At 53.2% G+C, this 10,154-nt stretch overlaps 1 protein-coding gene across 3 annotated transcripts in view; it reads left to right on the top strand.

Annotated features, from left to right (window-relative positions):
• ECE1 (endothelin converting enzyme 1) overlaps positions 1-10,154 on the top strand; it is a 130,008-nt gene that overhangs the window by 3,458 nt on the left and 116,396 nt on the right. The window contains exon 1 of one of the 3 annotated variants that reach the window (XM_032300680.1): positions 9,333-9,356. The exons of the other annotated variants lie outside the window; for them this stretch is intronic. The gene's annotated coding sequence lies outside the window, so the exon portion shown is untranslated. Of the gene's footprint in view, positions 1-9,332; positions 9,357-10,154 lie in introns of those variants that run through there. 3 annotated transcript variants of the gene reach the window in all.

The raw sequence follows: 10,154 nt of genomic DNA, 5'->3' as shown, positions 1-10,154 counted from the left end.
TGTGTGTGTGTGTGTGTGTGTGTGTGTGTGTGTGTGTGTGTGTGTGTCTGTATGTGTCTGTATGTGTCTGTGTGTTTGTGTGTCTTGTGTGATGTGTTTCCTGTTGTCCTCACTGAATCTCCCTGGTGGTCCCAGCTCCCCACCCACATCTCTAATCCCTTGGCAGGGAGTCAGTGCTGTTCTTAAAGGCCTCTGTTCTCCAAGGCCTCGGGTGGACCCTCTCCCCCGCTTCCCTTCAGTGCAGGCCGTGGGCCGAGGGTTCTGAGGAGGCTTTTTATATCTCCTGCCTCCAGTTGTACTCAAAGCACCCTATGGCAGGCACAGAGAGGTGAAGGAGGTTGCCCAGGGTCACAGAGCAAGATAGTACCAGAGCAGGCACGAACCTCCTAGACTTTTGGAGGGTTAACCTGGCAGACAGTTTGGGGGAAGGAGGCCCAACCCATCATCCCCCATCTGCGGTTGTGGCACCTTAAGAACGTTCCTTGTTATTTTATTCCAAGCTGGGGGCTGAGTTGAGGCTACCACTGAGGGTTGGGAATACTCCTTACTATACCAGCAGTTGAGTTGAAACAGGGCCCAGGGCTGAGGTTTGAATCTTGGATGTACTACCAGCTTGCTGTGTGACCTGGGGTTGGCCATCCCCCTGTCTCTGTGCCCACCTTTCCTACAAAGTGGGGCGGATTTGCTGCACCTCTCAAGGTATCGTGAGGATACAATGGATGTAGAAATACTGTGAAAACTATTAAGAATGTGAGGGAGTCTGGGCGCGGTGGCTCACACCTGTAATCCCAGCACTCTGGGAGGCTGAGGTGGGAGGATCACTTGAGGCCAGGAGTTCAAGATCAGCCAGGGCAACATAGCGCGATCCTATCTCTTTAAAAAAAAAAAAAAAAAGGTGGGGGAAATGTTACTGTTTGAAGACAGGAGACCAACTATGTGCCCCCACGTCACTCTGGTGCCTCTCAGCCACTCCAGAGGGGGCTCCCAGAGCACAGGGGTACTTTTCCCTGGGCAGCCTGTGCTCTGCTGCCAACCGGCTACTGAGGCCTCCTTGCATTGCTACAGTCTTTTGGGAAACAAGGTAACAACCTTTTGTTAAAGAATAAATACATTGTTTTCCCTGCAGAGTTGGAGAGGCCGGGAAAGAACAGGGTTTGAAGCATGAGAGGGCTACAGGGTGGGCTTGGCAGAATGTTCTGGGCATTGGCCCAGAAAACCAGCTTGGCCAAGTCCACACTTTCGTGTCTACAGTGAGAGAGGAACTATGAGCAAATGTTTACAACTCTTTGTGCTTCTGCTCAATTTTCTTCTCTCCAATTGACTGGGTAAGCCCCCCCGCCATAGTCAAAGTGCTTCATTCATTCGTTCATTCACTCACTCACCAAACAAGTCTGCCCGGCACAACGCGAGGCATGGGGGCTGTGGTCAGTGTGCGTGAGACTGAGGTCTCTCTCTCCCACAGTCTGATGGACAGCTAGGCACGCAAATGAACCGCAGCAAATTACAAATGCAATTACTGTTGTCAAGGAGACACGAGGGGGGCTGTGGGAGTGGACTGGAAACCTGACCTGAGGATCAGAAAAGGCTCCCTGCAAAGCAGCAGCATAAAGAATGAGTGGGACTGGGAAGAGGGTTCTGGGTGGGGAGCAGAAGGCGCAAGAGGACAGACAGACCACTGCTTCAGGAATGGCTCATCTGCAGGCGCAGAGGACCATGCTTAGGACGGGGCCCTGGAGGGTGCACTCAGAGATGGTCATATTAAGGACCTGGGGCTCAATCCTCAGTGCAGTGGGAGCCACTCAGGAGTTTATTTATTTATTTATTTATTTTATTTTATTATTTTTTTGAGACGGAGTTTCACTCATGTTACCCAGGCTGGAGTGCAATGGCGCGATCTCGGCTCACCGCAACCTCCGCCTCCCGGGTTCAAGCAATTCTCCTACCTCAGCCTCCTGAGTAGCTGGGATTACAGGCACGCACCACCATGCCCAGCTAATTTTTTGTATTTTTAATAGAGACGGGGTTTCACCATGTTGACCAGGATGGTCTCGATCTCTTGACCTCGTGATCCACCCGCCTCGGCCTCCCAAAGTGCTGGGATTACAGGTTTGAGCCACCGCGCCCGGCCTATTTATTTTTTTAATTTATTTTTTGAGACAGAGTCTCGCCCTGTCACCCAGGCTGGAGTGCAATGGCATGATCTCGGCCCACTGCAACCTCCACTTCCTGGGTTCAAGTGATTCCCCTGCCTCAGCCTCCCAAGTAGCTGGGATCACAGGCACGTGCCTCCACGCCCAGCTAATTTTTGTATTTTTAGTAGAGACAGGGGTATCACCATGTTGGTTAGGCTGGTCTCTAACACTTGACCTAGTGATCCAGCCATCTTGGTCCCCCAAAGTGCTGGGATTATTGCCCTAAGCCACCGTGCCTGACCAGGTGTTAATTTTTTAAATTTTATTTATTTATTTATTTATTTATTTTTGAGAGAGAGTCTCGCTCTGTCACCCAGGCTAGAGTGCAGTGGCATGATCTCAGCTCACTGAAGCTTTTGTCTCCTGGGTTCAAGTGATTCTCCTCAGCCTTCTGAGTAGCTGGGATTACAACACTCGAGCCACCATGCCTGACTAATTTTTTTTTTTTTTTTAATTTAGAAATGGGGTTTCACTATGTTGATCAGGCTGGTCTCGAACTCCTGACCTCAGGTGATCCGCCCGCCTCGACCTCCCATAGTGCTGGGATTACAGGTGTGAGCCACCACACCCGGCGAATTTTTGTATTTTTTTAGTAGACACGGGCTTTTGCCATGTTGCCCAGGCTGGTCTTGAACACCTGACCTCAAGTGATCTGCCTGCTTCAACCTCCCACAGTACTGGGATTATAGGTGTGAGCCACCACACCCGGCCTACCGGGGAGTTTAGAGTGAAGGGAATGACATGGTCAGATTTGCATTCTGACATGGTCACAGGCTGCTTTGTGGCTAGTGAGTAGGAGGGGTGAGGCTGAGGGCTGGGAAAGCAGCAAGGAGGCACCTGGAGGGCCCTGGGAGAAAGCTGGTGCTGCAGGCACCATCCAGCCCTCCTTTCGCCCAAACCACATCCCTGTCATGCTGCCCACAGTGGGCAGTGAAGACAGAAGAAGGCTGTGGCCCCAGAGGTCCCACACAGTCTTTTTCCTGCAGGCTTTAGCCTTTCCCCTCATCCTTTCAGGCAGATAACCAGCCAGGTCCCTGGTCTCAAGAGCGTTTAATAGAGGAGAAAGAACAAGTTCCCAAATCACTCTGAAATAAGGTAGAAAATGCTATGTGCTAACCTGGGAATGAGCTCCAGAGTCATCCTGGCCGTGGGTGTATATCAGGGAAGGCTTCCCAGAAGAGGTGGCAACACTTGGTGTAATGCTTCCTAGATGCCAATCTTTGGACACATAAAAATGAGGAGGGGTTTACCTGTCCTTGAAGAGTTAATAGTCTGAGGGGCACGGTTTAATGAACAACCAATGCTGGTGGAACCCCACTGTCAGGATGGTACTGGGGCTCCAGGGCAGGGCTGGGGGGGGGACTGCCCTTTCTTTGGGCCCCTGAGGGCACGGTGGCTGGAATGCCCCAGACCTGTCTTGGTGGGCTGATAAGCCTAGGAATGGCTCCCTCCTCCCAACAGGGCTTCTGCAGACTTCCTGGGGGGAGGTGTAAACAGGGGAGCAAGTTTCTGGAGAACACTCAGGAAATCAGTTTGGTGGGGGTCTAACAGCAGGGAGGTGGGGCTGGTTTCTGGGCCTTCTGAAGACCATAGAGTGCTTGTATCAAAAGGGGATTAGGAACCATCCACTTCAAGGCCCCTGTTTTACAAGTGAGAAGACTGAGAGACAAAATGAGCATCTACTATGTGCCTGGCACTTCAGTGTAATCTCTGCTTCTCACACCAACCCCAGGGAGGAGGGTGAGCCCTATTTCAGAGTTGTGAGAGCTGAGGCTCAAAGGGCCCTTAGAGAATTAGGGACGGGAGCTAGACAGTGGCTCCCCAATTCCTCTAGATTATAGCGTCAGTCCCAAGCTGCCACTCAATTTGGCAGAAACTTAGCCTTCCTGGGAAAGCCCCCTGGGACAGGGATAGGACTGTTGAACCAGTAGCCAGAAGCGCTGAAGCTGCTTGGGGCTGGGCCCTGGCCAGGCTGAAATGCTGGTTGTTTATTGTTCACCTTTGCACGGCGCTTGACGGTTAGAACTTTTCTTCCCCATTCACCTACTGTTCTTGGAATCCCACTGCCAATTAGTGGCAGAGCTAGAACTCGAACTCAGGTCTTGTGATTCCCAGTCCAGCCCCCGAAAGCCCCAGCTTCCCAGCTCAGATAACAACCCCTCCCTGTCTGGCACCACCTGTTCCCCTGGCCTGGGGCTCCAGTACCCCCCACCCCCAACACCTGATGTCCCAGCCTTTCTGACCACATACCCCTCTAAGCAGGAGGAGCAGCCCCTGGCCCAGAAGCCTCCTCTCCCCATCCTCCTCCCACAAGCTCCCTTCCCTCCTTGGCTGGGAAGACCAGAGGGCGGGCCTGGGGCGGCAGCCAGGCGGAGTTAGGTTACAGAGTAAACACAGTCATGTCAATATTTACCTCTTCCTGGAACCAGAGTCTCCCACCTCCCTGCCTGACTCCCTCCAGCTGCCCATCCAGCTGCACGTGGCTTGCTCCCAGGCTCTGATCTGGTCACTGAAAGCAAGGCCAGGGTGAAGACCTGGCTTCCAGGCCAGGCTCTGCCACTAACCCTTCTTGTGCTCCTGAACCTCAGTCTCCCTTCCTGGGCCTCAGTCTTCCCATCTGTAAAATGACATGGCTGGAGCAGACTGACTCCAGGGCCATCTTCAGTAATGACATGTAGGATGACAAGTATAATACTCTGGTTCAGAGGATAGACTTGAAATTTGAGCAAATCTGGGTTTGAATCCCAGCCCCACCACTTCCTTTGTGAGACTTAGGGCAAGGCTCCTAACCCCTTTGAGCTCCAGTTTCTTCCTCTGTAAAACAAGAGCCTCGTGGTACCCAGTTTGGAGCTTGCTGGTAAGGATTCATGAGCTAATGTTTGCAGCACTTGGCACAGGATGAGGTTTGATTAAATGGTGGTGTGGTTATTCCAGATAAACATTTTATGATTCTCTGAATGCAGACACTGGGTTGCGTCACATGAAAACTGGAGCCAAGGGTGAGGACTCTAACCTCTAGTCCTCTTGGTCCTCTGGGGCCGCAGGCTGGGCTGGAAGTCCAGGGGTTGAGAAAGCTCCTTCGTCAACACCCCCCACCCCCCCCCCCAGCAGCCTGGCCATTGGAGCTCCTTATTGGGCAGAGGTCCGGGGCTGAAATGTCCTCAGAGATATATGGCTGTGAGAGGGATGAGGGAGGGCAGAGGGGGTGGAAGGGGAAAGAAGGGTTCATTCCTCAGCAGCTCTTTCGCAGAAGCTCTGAGTCCACCACACACATGAGCTGTTCCAGTCCTGGAGAGGAGGGGGCAAAGGTTGAGGACTGGTTGCCCCCAGGTGCCACAACTGAGCAGACAATATGGGGAGGAGAGGGCAGGGAGGCGGGGTCTGCCTGTGTAGCAGGAGTGGGCCTTGGAGACTGATGGGCCAGGTTCAACCCTGGCGTCCTCACTTTTTGCATTGTCACCTTGGACAGGGTGTCACCTCTCCAAGCTTTACTTTTCTGTCCCTCATATGGCTCTTGGGCAGTGTTTTGCACAGTGGTTGGAAGAGCTCAGTCAGATCCTGTTTCAGAGCAGCCCAGCTCAGGGCTGGTACATACAGGGGACTCAGTTGGTGTCACCTGCTGTTATCGTCATGACTGTTATGATGATGACACTGGATTCCAGACTAGACCTCGTGAGGGCAGAGATTGTACATTTCTAAAAATCGTGGTATGGTGTAATTTACTTAAGTAACGTGTGCACATCTTGTACAGTTCACGTTTTACAGAGGCACACACCTGCGTACTCCCTGGGTCAAAGTGTGAAACATTCCCACAGTTCCCATGTGCCTCCTGCATCCATCCCCTGCAACAGGTGGCCGCTGTCCCTCTAGTTCGGCCTGGTTTTGAGCTTTCTCTGTGTGGATTGATTCATGTGTACTCTTCTGTGCCTGCTTTCCTTCAGCGTTGGACAGCACGGAATGTTTGACGTTTGTGTGTGTCACCTGAACCAGTATCTGCTCCTTTTTAGGCTGAGTCGTGCCGCATTGGGTGGATGTACATGTAAATGTCTGTGACTGACATTTGGGTTGATTCCAGCTTGAGGCTGCTGTGACATTCTCATATGTATCTCTTTGCAGACTAAGCACTCATTTCTCCAGGACATATACTTAGGAGTACAACTGCTGGGTCAGAGGGGCAGTGTGTGTTTAACTTTCTTTTTTTTTTTTTGAGATGGAGTTTCACTCTCATTGCCCAGGCTGGAGTGCAATGGCTGGATCTTGGCTCACTGCAGCCTCTGCTTCCTGGGTTCAAGTGATTCTCCTGTTTCAGCCTCCCAAGTAGCTGGGATTGTAGGCACCTGCCACCATACCCAGCTAATTTTTTGTATTTTTAGTAAGGATGTGGTTTCACCATGTTGGTCAGGCTGGTCTTGAACTTTTGACCTCAGGTGATCAACCCATCCTGGCCTCCCAAAGTGCTCGGATTACACAGGTGTGAGCCACCGTATCCGACTGCATTTTAACTTTCCTAGAAACTGCCACATAGTTCTCCAAGGTAGGTGTTCCATTTTCAGACTGTATCATTCACTTTGCTAACGGGCCCAAGCCCTAGCCTAGAGTAGGCTCTCAGTGGGGGGGGGGGGGATAATATATATATATTTCCCTATACATTTATATATATATATTTTTTTTTTTTTTTTTTTGGACAGAGTCTCATTCTGTCGTCCAGGCTGTGATGCAGTCTTGGCTCACTGTAGCCTCTGCTGTCCAGGTTCAAGTGATTCTCCTGCCTCAGCCTCCTGAGTAGCTGAGATTACTGCTGCACACCACCACACCTGGCTAATTCTTGTATTTTTAGTAGAGATGGGGTTTCACCGTGTTGGTCAGGTTGGTCTCAAACTCCTGACCTCAGGTGAATGCCCACCTTGACATCCCAAAGTGCTGGGATTACAGGTGTGAGCCACCACGCCCGGCCTCAGTGAATGCTTTTTGTGTTTGAGACAGGGTCTCTCGCTGTCTCATGCAGTGGCATGAACGCAGCTCTCTGCAGCTTTGAGCTTCTGGGGTCAAGTGCTCTTCCCACCTCAGCCTCCTGAGTAGCTGGGACCACAAGTGTGCACCACCACACCAAGCTAATATTTTGATTTTTTGTAGAGAGAAGGTCTCACTATGATGCCAAGGCTGGTATGGAACTCCTGGGCTTGAGCGATCCACCTGCCTTGGCCTTCGGTGGTGCTGGGATTACAGGTATGAGCCGCTGCCTGTCTCAGTAAGTGTTTTTTGAAAGAAGGAAGAAATTTGAGTCCTTTCTTTGTCTTAATGCCCTAGATTCCCTCTGTGGCCCTGCCTCTGCCCCCAGGGCCTGGCAGCTCTGGGCTGGCACTCTGCCCAGACCCTGGGCTTTGGGCTTCACCCGCTGTTCTGCAGGGTAAGGAAGGGGCCCCGGCCCTGGAGACCCACTGATTGGCTATGTGACCTCAGGCAAGTCCCTTCCTTCCCTTGTCCTCACGTCCTCACTTTCCCCTTCCATCAAGCACTGGGCGGGTTGAAGCTTCCAGAAAGCTTCCCCAGCTCCCCGTGTCTGTGGTCTCCCTCATTAGGGAGCCTTTGCTCCCAGTGTTTGGTACCCCAGGCAGGGGCCCCAGCTGGCCTGCAGCTTGCAGAAGGACCGTTTGGGAAAGCTGATGGGCCCCTCATTCTTGGTACCCTCCCTGAGAGCCTCATTGCAACTCTGTCTTCCCTGGGTGAGAGCCCCCCAGAGTGGGGCCCCCAGCCGTGAGAGCCCCACCACAGAGGCTTGGCAGCGAAAGCCTTGGCATTGGGTCGGCCTGAACCCTGCTATTCCCAGGCTCTGGGACTTTGGGTGGCTCACCTCACCTCCCAGAGCTGCCTCGTTGTGGGAACAGAAGGGAATGGGGCAGCCACATCCCTGCCCCTAAGGAGCTGTGCTCCAGAGGGGGAAGCTGGAGGCTAAACAGGCAAAGCCACCCACCAGAAGGATCGCTCCTAGAGAGGAGAGGAGAGAAAACAGGGCCAGGTGGTGGAGAGCGGCTGCGAGGGGAGGGGGCTGCTCTAGAGGAGTGGCCAGGAAAGGAGGTGGTGTCCAAGCTGGGACCTGAAGGTGGAGGAGGGGCAGCCGGGCAAAGAAGGGGGAGATGAGGGTTCCCAGCAGCCGGAACACCAAGTGTGGTGCTCGTAGCGGGTGAACGCTGGTGTGGGCGGGCAGAGGCAGTGGAGGGCGGAGGGAAGGCTGGGGAGGGGCGGGCCTGGAGGGGGACAGGCCATGGACAGCCTTGTCGGTGGGGCAGGGGTCAGCATTTCGTTCTAAGAGTGGTGGGCAGCCACTGGAGGCCCCCACGTGGCGGGGCGACTGGGTTTGGCTTCTTTTTGGCTGCTGTGTGGAGCATGGACTGTAGGGGGCAGGAGGGAGGCAGGAGCATGGGCCTCAGGATATTCGTCTGTCCTGAGGGTGAGGAGGCTTAGGTTTCTGCCCGATCTGGGATTTGGACAGCTACTTCAGGGATGGGAGAGAGGTAGCCAGGCAGCCCAGAGGCTTTGAGGCCTTGCTGGCTCAGAGCACAGGGGGCAAAAGTTGCCCGTGGAGCTAGACAGACCTGTCTGAACCTCCATTTGAACTCAGCCTTGCAGGGTGGGCTTGGAATTCTTCCAGAGTGACCAGTTCCCACCATCCCAGCCCCTGGGGACCCAGAAAAACAGAGCCAGAGGGCATCGAGCTGGAGCCTCCTCCCTCGCTTCCGCACACCCTGCCGAGAAGTGAGGGCGGAGGAAGTGACTGACAGGGATGCCCAGCCTCTCTGCCCCAGGGCTGCCGTTCCCACACCCAGGCTGGAGGGAATCCTGTGGCTTTGTGGTTCTCTGTGTCCTGGGCTGGTCTGGGGTGGAAGATGGTCATAAGGCGGGACTTCGTCTTCCTTTGCCCGTGAGGGTTCAGTGGGGGTTACTCGTCATCCCGCTGGGCTTCCGGTGTGGTGGGTGGGGGTAGTGGAGGGGAGGGCATGAGTGCACAGAGTCACAGGAGGTGGGACTTGGATGTCATCAAGGCCAACTTCCTCATCGAGCAGACGAAGGCTCAGAAAGGGAAAGAGACTTACCTGAGGCCATACAGCAAGCTAGAGGCAGGACTTAGACCCTGATTCCGGACTCCTCATCCAGTGCTCTTTCTAGGTAAGATGGAGGTATGGAGGTTTTGGAGCCAGACAGATGTGAGTTCTAGTCCCAGCTCTGTCACTTAGTCCCAGCTGGGTGACCTTTGGTGAGTGACCATCTCTGAGCCTTGGTTTTCTCTTCTATGCAGTGGGATGCTGGTAGCACCTTTCTCATCGTGGTGTTGTGAAACATGGCTGATAATTTATGACAGGTTGTAAAGCTCATAGGATGGTGCACGGAGTTGGTCCTTGAGAGGTGGGAGCTGTTATCACTGTTGTGGCTCTGTCATTCTTTATGTTTGTTTGTTTGTTTGGGATGGAGTCTGGCTCTATTGCCCAGGCTGGAGTGCAGTGGCACGATCTTGGCTCACTACAACCTCCACTCCTGGGTTCAAGCAACTCTCCTGCCTTGGCCTCCCAAGAAGTTGGGATTCCAGGCAGGTGCCACCATGTCTGGCTAATATTTGTATTTTTACTAGAGACGGAGTTTCACCATGTTGGCCAGGCTGTTCTCGAACTCCTGACCTCAAGTAATTTGCCTGCCTTGGCCTCCCAAAGTGTTGGGATTATGGGCATGAGCTACTGTGCCCCGCCTGTGGCTCTGTCTTTCCAACATCCTGAAGCATTGGAAAGAATGGCTGTGTGCTGGCCCTCACATATGCTGTTTTCCGATGAACACAGTTAGTCAGAGAAGATGAGAATCTCTCTGCTCCTTGTTTTTATTTCCCCATTATATTTGAGAGACCCCTTATCCAAGCCCTAAATTGCCACTACCACCCCAAGACACACACACACACACACACACACACACACACAC

This window comes from Sapajus apella, unplaced genomic scaffold (genome assembly GCF_009761245.1).
Source record: "Sapajus apella isolate SASKATOON/1434 unplaced genomic scaffold, GSC_monkey_1.0 scaffold43, whole genome shotgun sequence".
Lineage (NCBI taxonomy): Eukaryota > Metazoa > Chordata > Mammalia > Primates > Cebidae > Sapajus > Sapajus apella.
Note: the sequence above shows the minus strand (reverse complement) of the source record. Positions and strands in the feature narration are given on the sequence as shown.